Genomic DNA, 12,388 nt, shown 5'->3' with positions numbered 1-12,388 from the left:
TGTGAGTACCCTGCTTCATTGCCAGAGAAATCAAGGGAACTTTGGTGAATTAAGGCATAGACAACTCAGGAGCCCAATAAGAGATGACAGAAATGTAGGCCTGAGAAGAAGGAGAATTGTCAGTGGGTAGACAGGTCAGGGTGGCCTTTAAGAACAGGAAGGTGTTTAACTCCTGATTGTCGTATAATTTTCTCTCTTGGCTACAGAGACTTCTTTAATTTTTATTTTTGCAGCGCTGGGAATTGAACCCAGGGCCTTGTGCACATTAGGCAAGTACTCTACCCCCAGCCTCCTCGAAATGTTTTTAATCTTAGAAGAGGGTATACTTGATTCCAGTTTTTCTTACTGTTAAGAGAAAAGAAAATAAACTGAATAAGACAGAAAATGTAGTAGGAGCTACAGATTGGAACAAAATCCTGTGAGAATCCCCAGATACACTAGCTGTGCTGGTCAGCTTTCCATTGCTATGACAAAGCACCTGAGAAAATCAACTTAAAGGAGGAAGGGTTTATTTTGGCTCATGGTTTAAGTCCTCCAGTGCAGTCACAGGTTGCACTTGCCTCCCTGTGCACTGGTCTGGAAGAGTCACCAGCTGCCAGGCAAGATTCTGCCTGGTCACCTGTCACATTATCCCTCCCATCTCCACGCTGCTGCCAAGGACTTCCTGGACAGCTCATCAGGCCCTTGCTCTTCATGAAATCTCCTGTTAGCTCCTGCTCTCTGCGGCATGAGGCCCGGACCTTCTCTCTCCCCAGCCTGGGTGTGCCCCTTGCTTCAGGCCAGTGGCTGCCCCAGTGGTAAAGCACCTCTCCAGCAGGGGGCTATTTGTGACTTAGTTCTTCGTTCTGCTGCCCGGAAGAACTGCCCACCCCCTTTCCTTCTTTCTTAACTTCCCTCCTTCCTTCCCCAGAAATTTAACCCAGAGGCACTTAACCACTGAGCCACCTTGCTAACCCCCCTCGCGTTTTAATTTGAGACAGGGTCTCACCAAATTGCTTAGAGGCTTGCTAAGTTGCTGAGGCTGGCCTTGAACTTGTGATCCTCCTGCCTTAGCCTCCTGAGTTGCTGGGATTACAGGGTTGCACCAACACACCTGGCTGAGACCTGTCTTCTCTGAGCAGGCACTTACCACAGCAAAAAAGAGCTCAAAGCTGGGCCATATTCAAGGGAACACCTGGCCTCAGAGGGAAGAGAAGCATGGAGCCGTTGGCTGGCTGGCCTCTACATTTTCAAAGGAATCCCTTGTACAAGATGCCATTCCCCCTGGGAAGTCCTTCACCTCTGGGTTCTGCTCATGGGCTGACTGGCTTGATCCCATTTGTCTCTCCCACGGCCCGATGCCTGGCCACCCTAAGTTGTGTTTCTTCGTATCTTCGTACCTAGTAGAGCCCTGTCTCAAGAGGTCTGGGACAAATGCACAGGTGAGTGAATTCCACGCACCACAGCAGGTTGCTTCTCTGGCTGAGGGAGAGGGGCACCTTAAAGATTGATCTTGGGGTTCTTGCCCTTGCATCTGGAGACCAGCTCTACAAATGGCCCCAGCAACGGGCCAGCAGCTCCGTATCTTCTCTTCCTTACATCCAGGATTTCCCTTGAACATGGTGCTGCTGGAACTCCTGTCCACTGGGGATTGGGTGAAGTAAGAACAGCCTGCTGAGCAGGCGCCCCGGGTTCTCCAGTCTCTGGACACCTCATTTCCTACGTCTTGGCCTTTTACAGCTTCTGGTAGTTGGTGTTTTTGTTAAAGACTGTCGTGTTTCATTAACTGCATAAAAAGAGTGCCATTCCCTCCTAGGACGGGCTTTGTGCTAGTTATCTCATTGCACTGTCACAACCAAGAGCCATTCGTTGCCTCACGGTCCCCGAGGCTCCAGATCCAAGGTCAAGGGATCACCAGGGCTGGTTTCTCCTCAGACTCTCCTGGGCTTGCAGATGGTGGACCTCTCCCTGTGCCTTCTGTGGTCTTTGCTCTGTGTGTGTGTGTGTGTGTGTCCCCTAAACTCCTCTTCCTGTAACAACTCCAGTCACAGTGGATTGAGGCTCACCATCATGAGTTCATTTTAACTCTTTAAAGGCCGTATCTCCAAATGCCGTCGCCTTCTCTTGTATTGCATAAAACTTGGACATTTGAACTGAGGGAGGATACAGCCCAGCCGGGCAGCCCTTCCGGCTGCTCTCGCTGTTACCATGGTAACAAACCAGCCCCATTGAGCATCATTTTGTATTTCTCTGGAACACACATGGGGTGTGGTAGGTAGGATCTGATCGTATTGTAAAGAAATGGACTTTGAGCATGCCCAGGTGATCCTGTTCTCCGGGGGGTCTTATCAACTCTTCCCTCCCTTGAGATGAGCAGGGATCTCCTTTGGCCACATTCTCATGGGTATTGGGTCTCACCAGACCTTTATTTTTTGCCAATCTGATCAGTGTGGAAAAATGTGCAGCGAAAAGTAGCTCTCCTTCCTCAGCCGGCTAGAGCTTTCTGGTTCCACTCCTGGGAAGTGGCCTCTGTCACTTCTTATAAGGCCTGTCTGAGAAATTCTCTGCCCTGCACGTGGCTTGTCAGCTTGCTGCAGAGTAGCTGTGTCACAGGCTTTCCTCCACGTGCTCACAGGAGCTTCCTCAAAGGTGTTTTTAATTGCTGCATAATATTCTGTGAATAAACATACCATAAGTTTGAAAAATATTCCCCTGATTTTGGACACTTGGTTACTAGTTCATTTACAAATAATAATAGTAATAATAAGTAAAAATTAAATAATAATAATAGTCTTTCTAGAAGACCTTGAAAATACATAAACAGAATAAGGCATCCATTACCCCCAAATTAATTGTTATTTTACCTCTGGTTTTCGTTTTGTAGTTTGGGTTTGTATTTCCAGTTATTCTTTTGTATACTTACTGTTTTTCACAAAAGTCTAATACTTCCCTTAGAGTCTGGAATTTTAATTTCTCATTTAACTGTACAGTGTTAGCATGTCCCCTGCCATGGACACGTCAATCCCCTTCTCTCTGCTCTAGGGAGCACGTGAGGAGTGAAAACAGGGAAGCTAACGTGAGAACTGGCTTAAACATCGTCTAGCAAGTTATTTAACTTTTAAAACATAAATGAATCGCCAACCTAACTCTTTAGACCCTTATCAGTAAGAGATGACTTTGAGATGTCTTATAATTCATCACTACGTGGTGACTGAGTCCTGTTTCTCAGAACCACTTAAACTGGTAAGCGGGAAGGGTCAGTTTGTTTACCCTTCTAGAATGGGGGACACACTCGGATAGGAAATATGCCCATAGGTTAAATGGCTCTTTCATCTATGAAGTTGAATAATTTCCCCCAAACCTACCAAACATCCAACAGCATGAGTTTCCCTCTTTCCCAGGTTCATCAAACCTCAAAGGCCATTAAATATTATTTATCAACTGCAATAAAAAAAAATTTAGGAAATGAATCTCAGTAGGAACACTAACAAAATACATCAATCTCCCCCAAATTTCTGAACCTTTAAAAAACAAAAAATCCTACTTCAATCCCCAGTACCCCCCCCAAAAATCCACAAGTATATTGTGCACTACTAGATTTCATATGAATAAAGTACTTAAAATAAATGTAGGGTGTATTTTGTCCCTGCTAACCACAGCTGAGGTTGAAACATGGACTTGAAACATTGTAGTTTTGGTGTTTCAACACTTTTAAAAACTTGAAGCAATGATTTGCAAACTGGATCCTAATGATAGTCTTTTTTTTTTTTTTCTTTTAACACCGGTAAGCACAGAACAGGGCTAAACTGAATGGTCAAGTCCAGTGTTGTGCGTGAACTCCTGACTATAACTTGAACTTCAGACCTGGTGAGGGAAAGTGTGAGAAAAATATTTCCCAAAGAAAGCACCATTTAAACCCTCACGTGCTTCCTTTTGGATGTTGCTGACCTGCTGTTTCCTGTGAGTCTGAGACAGTGAAGGTGATAGAATTACAGGAAAGTGCTGAGAGACGTTTGCAAAGGGAGCAGGCTGAGGGTCAGGACAGGCGACAGCCTGCCAGTGGTGGTTTTTTTTTTTTTTTTGTTATTATTTTTTGTTTTTGAAATGGGTCTTTGCTAACTTGTCCTAGCTGACTTTGAGCTCCTGGGCTCCAGCACCCTCCTGTCTCAGCCTCCTGGGAGTTGGGGCTGCAGGTGTGACATTGCCGGCTCCTGCCTGGGTTTCTGCTGAAACGGGTGAGTGGATGATGTCACCCAGCTTTAGAGAATTCGATCTCAGCCTTATTTAAAGTCTACACCTTTTGTCATCTCCTTTTTAAAAAATATTTTTATTAGTGGTTGATAGACCTTAATTTTATTTATTTATTTATATGCAGTGCTGAGAATCGAACCCAGTACCTCACACATGCCAGGCATGCGCTCTACCACTGAGCCCCAGCCCCTGCAGTATCTCTTCAGGTAGGTTTGAGAGAAAGCAAGGGAGCAGTCTTGAAGCGCATGAGAAATAACGGAGCTCCTCTCAATTATGAGTGACAGATCCCCTGTTTCTACAAAGGATCTGAAATTCTTGACCTGGATAGGAATTTTTTTTTTTTTTTTTTTTTTTGAAGTGGTGTAAAGTAGTGACACCTTGTGGCCATTTGGGGGAATTTCAGGCGGCTCTTCCATGTTGAATTACCAAGTCAGCATTCACCTGTTCCCTCCTCCTTCCTTCCCTCCACCACTGAATCCCTGGCAAAGGCCACCTGCACCTCTCTGCTGCTAATCTTGAACAGCAAATGCTAGTCTGTTGTTGTAAAGATCGCATGTTCATGACCCATCCTAGGGGGTCTAAATCCCGGCCAGGCCCTTTCCCACCTCACAAACAAACAAAAACAGGAGGGGTGTGGGTGGCCCCTGGAGGAGGCGTTAGGGGCAAAGGGCTTTGATTAAGGTGAGCTTCTGCTTCCAGCTTGCAGTGTGCCTCTGGAGAAAGAGAGCCACCTCTTCACACTTTTCTTCTTGGGGGGGTAATAGCAGTTATTGTGAGGGTCCCTGAGGAAGTTACAGTGAGTTACTGAGCTGATAGATTTCGCAGTGGTGGCACAGTGACAATAACCAAGGCGTTGGATCTGGGGCCATGTACATCAGTTGGGCATTAACGGTACCATCTGCGAGGGATGTGCAGGAAGTCAGGAGACCAGCATGCTGGCCCCTGCTCCAACACTCTGATCTGTCGTTTTCTTCCACGTCTGAAGCGCTCTCTGTCTCAGAACTGAGCATCCGTTGTGGTTGTAGCGGGAGCGCTCATGGTGTGGCCGACAGCTTTGTGGTAAAGTGTCTCCTTTCCTGAGTAGTACGTTCTGAGTGGCCAATTTCTAAAGAAACACAGACGCATTTTATATGTTCTATTTCTTCGTTGGTATTTCAGTTTTATGGTGGAAGCAGTTGAGCAAGGTTCTAAATTGGGAAAGACACAAATTGACAGGCTGGCAAATAGTTAGGTCTCCACTGTGTGTCCAGCAGGTGCAGTGGATAAATTCCTTGCTCCCATGTGGGAGTCCAGCCCAAGCCTTGGCCTCCTGTTTTTTCCTAGGTCTCCCTTCCCAGGTCATTTGCTTCTCAAAAAAACAACAAAAAAAAACCAAAACAAAACAAAACAGGGACCTTGGATCAAATTCACAAATTCAGTCTATGCCTTGCCTTCACCAGGGAAATATTAGAAAGCCACATATTTTTTTAGGCAAGTCTATTTTTCTTTCCTTCCTTCTTTCTTTCTTTTCCTTCTTGTGATTAGTTTTTTAATCACTTCAGGAGTAGTTTCAGTCCCTTATGAAAAGAGTGACGTTCCAGTTCATGGGTTCATCCATTCCATGTTCTATCTGTGATTCTGTTTCTAAATCCCATTCCTGTCCACTCTCCCTGTTTCCCCAGAACAGTCTGAGGTCAGTTGAACATGTGTTCCATACGTTTCTAAACTGGCAACCAGAGTCCTGAAGAAGTTGAGTGGCTTTCTCAAAAACAGCCTTCTAGCCTGAGATGGTGTCAGCGTTGGAACGCTGCGTCTCTTTCTGGACCTAGTTCTGATGGTCACAAACTGTAAGTTTCCAGAACTATATTTAAAAAAATCCTCCTTGTGTGATTAGTTTGAATGGATTGTACTAGACTTTCTTTTTTAGGCTTTATTAGTTCCTGAGTGTTAGTCCCTTTAGCGGGAAAGGCCAAGGGATAGTCTTGGGCTGTGTCCACAGGCCCTGAGTGAGGAGTGAATTTTAAGCAGAAGGAGTTTGGGAAGTGACGCCTGGAAAGATTTAGAAATGGATGGGGAAGGGGATGGAGATGAGTTCGAAACCAAGGCAGGTACATTAATTAGTAGGTCACCTCTGTGGCCACTGGCACTCAGTCTGCTGGGGACCTCGGGGAAGAGTGTAGAACACATCTCAGAACTGTGCCACCTGGGAGAAGAGGAGGCTGGTGTTCCCAGGTCAACTCTCATTTGTCATCGAGACCACCCCCGCACACTGCATGTCCCAGGGCAGGCATGCTCACTACCTGGAGGGGGCTTCGTGGAAGGGTTGCAGGGACTAGGGTAAGGAGCTGCCGGGGGCTCAGGAAGGACACGTTGAGGTGTAGGCAGAGCACTCTGGCTGTGTCCCCTGCATGGATACACCTGCTCTTCTGCATCCTATGTGGTTACCGACTGCGAGTCCTATGTCTAGCATCATGCCACATGCCTCTACCTGTCACAGAGACTGATTGAAAATATGTGCAAATGTGGAAAAGTAACACCGCGAGAGAATTCATTTTCAAGTGTCAAAATGAGTAAAATGAACATTAAGCTCTGTAAGAGTGTAGAGAAGGGAGAATGCCAGGGGCTGAGGGATTCGGGTGGGGAGAGTGAAGAAGGAATGGGTGGAAAGTACAGGCATCTGTGCTGCTCATTCCCAGACAATGGAACGGTCCTCCCCCTGGTATCAAGGGAATGCATACATATAGCCTAGAAGAGAGAACTAGTCTAGAGCTAAAGATGGGTTGCAAAGCTGGATCTAAGTTTAAAAAAGTAATAATCGACAGCTTATAAATACAAAGTGGCCAAGATGTGGTTACTAATAATGAAACAGATGGGGGGTACCATGATTAAAGTTTATCACCCTAAACTTATATGAGAAAGAATGAACTCGAAAATATGTGAGCAAATCGTCCATAAAACTAGAAAGAAGGAAATTAAAAGGTAAGAGGAAAAAATGGATAAAATAGAAAGCAACCATCGAGAGGTTGATAATGCTGAAATCTGGTTCTTGGAAAGAAGTAATAGAATCCGTAAATTCCTGGACAGGCCGAGAGAACGAGGTGGAAAATATGCATAGCTGTTAGCAGGACTCAGAGAGGAGACAGATCCTGAGGTGAATGGGTACCCGACCTTAAGAATGTCAAGAGCAGAGTTAGACAGCAAAATGATAAGTAAAATGACGTCAACCCCTTCCTCAGAATATCACAGCTGACCAAAACTGACACAAGAAGAAATAGAAAGGTAACTATGAAGTAAAATAGACCTATGGCTACAACCTCCCCCACAGGAAAGCTTTAATCTCAGAAATCTCAGGGGTCAGTTCTTCATGATATTTAAAAAAAAGAATCCATGCTAAACTTCTGCAATCCTTTCAAAGAAAAAGGATAATCTCTAATGCTTGAATAACCTTGATGCCAAAATATGAGAAACATTATAAGGAAAACTACAGTTGAATCCTACTCAAAAATCCTAAAAAAAATAAATCCTGTGATATGTAAAAAGGATAATAAATCTTGCTTGGATTGATTTATTTTGGGAATGCTAGTTTGGCCCAATATTCAAAAAATGTTAATCACACTGATTAGTTTTTGCAATCAAAAGGAGCTTTCTTTTTTTGTTGTTTTTAAGAGAGAGAGATAGAGATAGAGAGAATTTTAATATTTATTTTTTAGTTTTCGGCAGACACAACATCTTTGTTTGTATGTGGTGCTGAGGATCGAACCCAGGCCGCACGCATGCCAGGCGAGCGCGCTACCGCTTGAGCCACATCCCCAGCCCCAAAAGGAGCTTTCTTTATCTAATAAACACATGCAGAAACTGATCAACATATTGGACAATGAAATGTCAAAGCAGTTCTCCTGAAAAACATGCACTGGAGCTTCTAGAAGTGGATAATTTACAGAAAAAGCTTTAGATGTAAGTGAGCTTTGGGAAGTCTTGAAATCCAACGTCTATAGACAAAAATACAACTGTGATAGTGAACAGAAAAGGAGAAATAAAAAGTAAAAATTCCACAGATGAATAAACACACAGGATAGTGTCCCAATTTATAGAAAGTCCCACACCCAGGAAGGACTGAAGCCTATCATTAGAAGTAATGGCAGAGGCTCTTGAGGAGGAGGGCGGGTGGGGTGGGAGGGGGCAGAGGGCTTCCAGGTGCTGTGGACGCCGTTCCTTGGCCTAGACAGGTGTTACGGAAGTTCCTGTGGCACTCTGCACCGTACATGTATGTTTTGTCCGCTTGCTGCATGGAGATGAAAAGTTAGCAGGATAGAAGGAAAAGCTAGGCTTGTTGGCTCAGTAGGCAATAGTATCTGTAACTGTAATTTAACTTTAGAAACATTAAATGATTTGAATGGAATTGGAAGAAAACCAACCAGCATTAATGTATAACCACAGAATTTCACATCAGTTTGTGTCAGAAACAGAATGACATAGTAATGCGAGAATGAATAATAGCCCCTCTATTTTTTTTTTTTTCTTTTTGGTGGTTCTGGGCATTCATGCTTCATGCTTCATGCTGAAGCACAATGTCACAGAACTCCATTCCAAGCCCCCTTTAAGAAATCTTTTATTTTGAGACAGGATCTTGCAAAGTTTCTGCGGCTGGCCTCAAAGCTTGCAATCCTCAGCCTTCTGAGCTGCTGGGATTAAGGTAGTGCTACCACCCCTGACTCAGTAATTCCTGCTCTTCTTCAGTTTTGCTTCTCATGATTTCAGTTACCTGGGGAGAACCATGGTCCAAAAATAGTAAATGGAAAATTGCAGAAGTGAATAATTCGAACGTTTCAGATAACCCTTGTTACAGTATGTCATTATGAGTTTTCTATCTTATTGCCATTGTTGATCTCTCGCTCTGCCTAATTTATGAATGAAACCTTATTGTAGGGGTGGGTGTGTGCATACGAAAAAATCATGGGCAGTCACTCCAGGGTATCCCTGGGGATTCGTTCTAGTTCCCTCGGCTTGTACCAAGATCTGTGGACGCTCGGGCCTATATATAAAATGGCACAGTATTTGCAGGTGGCCTCTGCCCCTCCATACACTTTAACTCATTCTAGATGACATTGAATGGAGGGTTTAGTGCCATCCATGGCCCCTCAGTATCTACTGGGACCTTGGAGTGTATCGCCTGTGGATGGGGCACCACCATCTGGGGTGGACACAGATGTGGATAGCTGTGGGAAAGGTCAAGGATCCTCTGTGAAACTGAGTGGAAACCCAAGAGCCATCGAAGGAGGGACAGAGAAAAGGACTTTTAACTTTGTAAAAACATTGAAACCCAAACGCACCTTTCGGGGCTCCTGGCACGCCGCAGTGCATGGCCGCTTTCGGCCTCTCTGGTCACACGTGTGGTCACTTAGCCCATTGTGTATCTGGGTCCCCATCTGCGTCAGCGATCCGGGGTGTGGAAAAGCTGCTGGCGAGCTGAGCTGGGGTGGAGGGCCCCCTCGTGCTGGGGCACCGCTCTGGTCTTCTGCTGCCCAGAGACCATCGGCCTGGACTCGCTCGCTCTCCTGCCGTTTAATTTCAGGTTTGGTTGACTCTCCGTATTCTCATCCCCTTCCTCTACTCTCCTAATAGTCAGTATTGGTATTACGTCACCCTGTCACCTTGCTCACGCTGAAGCATGTGGTCGCGGTGTTTTGCCGCAGTCTGGCTGGGCACAAAATCACGAGCCACTCACAGCCTTGTAGATTCAAACAGCAATTCTTTATTCCGGAACTCACACCGGCCCTTTACAAACACGTTCTGGGCAAAATCCTCCTCCACTGGGCTCTGTATCCCAAAATACTCTCTGAATCCCGTGAGAACTCAACAGGAACTCATGGAGCGGGCGCTCCTAAGGCAGCAGGATACACCTTAAACCTGGAACCGCCCTAAACCCAAGGAGCGGGATACTCCCTAATCCCAGCAGGATACACCCTAAACCTGGATCCGCCCTGGTCCTTGAGCAAGGTCACCTTTCATGCAATGTCACTGCAAATGACCTGGGTCTTGCCATGCGTCATACCTACTTGGCAATGGCTCTCAGCAGTGTCTATTTTCATGAAGGGCTTTTATGTTACCGGCTAGAAACCGTCTCATCTTGGTTTGCCTCGTGTTACCTGGGGTGACCCTCCCCACCGTCTCAGGGGGCTCTGGGGTGCTTCTCGGTACTGCTTTTCCCGGGGCCAGTTTCTGACGATGGCCTGGTGGCTCTCTCTCTTCCGGGCCGTCTTCCTGCTCTGGAGAGGCCTCTGCTCCCTGGCTTGCCAGCCTGCCTGGCCTCTGCCCTCACGCTCCTGTGCTGGAGCTCCTGTTTCTCAGGCACTGTTTATTTTGCCCTGTTCTTCACTGGTGTGGCGCCAGGGGAAGCAGACCACTCAGGACCGTGGCCAAGTGAAGAATCTGGTGTCCATTTCGAGGGCATGGCAAGTCCTTCGAGGGCTCAAGGCAGACTACTAGACCTCGTGGGTGAGAGTTGGTGAGGAACAGGGTGTTTGGCCACCAAGTGCTCATTGGTTACAAAGGGGGAAAGAATAACCAGACAGAGAAATAGCAGGCCCCACCTTCCCGGTGATCAGCGGCCACCACCGGGGTCCCATGAGGCAGCACCCCGTGCCTCCTCCTTTGAGCCAGAGAAGGACGCGCCTCGCTTCCCAGAGGTCTCTGCTCCAGGCCAGACTGGGTCAGATCATGGAAAGTTCTAGAGGCACCAGCCAGGCTGACCTGCTGCTCAGTAAGTGTCCTGACTCTTAAGAAGATGCAAGTAACAGAGGACAAGGACAGTCTGAGGAGCTCTTCAGGCTGAGGGAAACTAAAGAGTCATGGCTGTGTGTGATCGAGGTTAGATCCTGGATCAACTGCCTTTTCTCTTCCAAAGGATGTTACTGGGATAGTTGGGAAGATTTGGAAAAGGCCGATACGTTAGATCTTGGATCAATCAATGTCAACTCCTTGATTTCAACAATTGCGCCGTGGCTATCTAAAAGGCTATACCGTCTTTACATTCTGATTTTTAGCAGGGGAAAGGGTATGTGGCGTGGAACCTCTTCTCCAATGGGGAAAAAGCATGCTACATACATGCACAGAGAGGTCATGGAGTAGGGTGATGAATGGTCAATCATTAAAAATTTAAGAATGTTAATGTTCTGGGTAAAATGAATTCTTTATATTTTTACTATTTTTCTGTAAGTCTGAAATTATTTCAAAATTAAAATAAAAAGAGATTTCCCAGGGTATAGCCAGAGAAGGCACTGGAAAGAGGACAACAGGAAATATGTGGAGCCGCGTAGCAGGCAGTGCAGCCACCCAGGGAAGTACTCGTGGTGACTTGGTGTTGAGAGGCGGCAGTTCTGTGGAGAAAGCCATGGACCCAGAGCCATTTAGGACATGCCATAGATAGGCGTCAACGAGGAGGCAGGGCTGGGAGGTGGGAGTGGGGAGGTCGTTCACCAGATAAGGCAGAGCAGGCTAGACGCAGGCTTAGAGGAACCGCTGGGTTCCATGTTGAATCACATGCATGAGTTGCCTTCAAAATGCTCAAGTGGCTGATCGGAGTGGACAGTGGATTTGTAGTTCCAGGGCTCAAAGACGAGGTGAGGGATGAGGAACTGAGAAGAAGGCTGAGGAAGCCCATCGTTCTTGAAGGTGGGCTAGAAAGGCGAGCACACATGCAGCGTCAGGAATGGAAGGTGTGCACGTGGTAGAATAGTCACCCTAGGGTGTCACACACACTTTTATGACATATTTGAAAGGGTAGAGGAAACCTAGCTTTCTAGTACAAAACAAAGTAAAAATTGCAAAACGTGAGCAGGTTATGATCAGGGAACAAATTGTAAAGGCCACTGAAGATCTACTCTACTTACTATTGGAAAAGGAGACACGCCCAGGTGTATTTCACAGTGACACTCTGTCTGACGTTCACAGAACTGAAAATGTCTGTTTCTAAGGTCTTGACCTTGGAACAGTTCATCTGGGAGCAACAGAGGAGTTAAGAATAAAGGATCAGAGAATTAAGAGAAGAATACAAAGTGTAAGGGTGGTATAGTCACAAGAGTCAGGGAGGTCTAAGAGTTGACCCGATTCCTGCCCCAGAATTCAGTGTCAACCTCTCAGGACTCCCGGGCCAGCGGCCACCATTGGCAGTGTCTCTGGA

This window comes from Callospermophilus lateralis, chromosome 6 (genome assembly GCF_048772815.1).
Source record: "Callospermophilus lateralis isolate mCalLat2 chromosome 6, mCalLat2.hap1, whole genome shotgun sequence".
NCBI lineage: Eukaryota > Metazoa > Chordata > Mammalia > Rodentia > Sciuridae > Callospermophilus > Callospermophilus lateralis.
Note: the sequence above shows the minus strand (reverse complement) of the source record.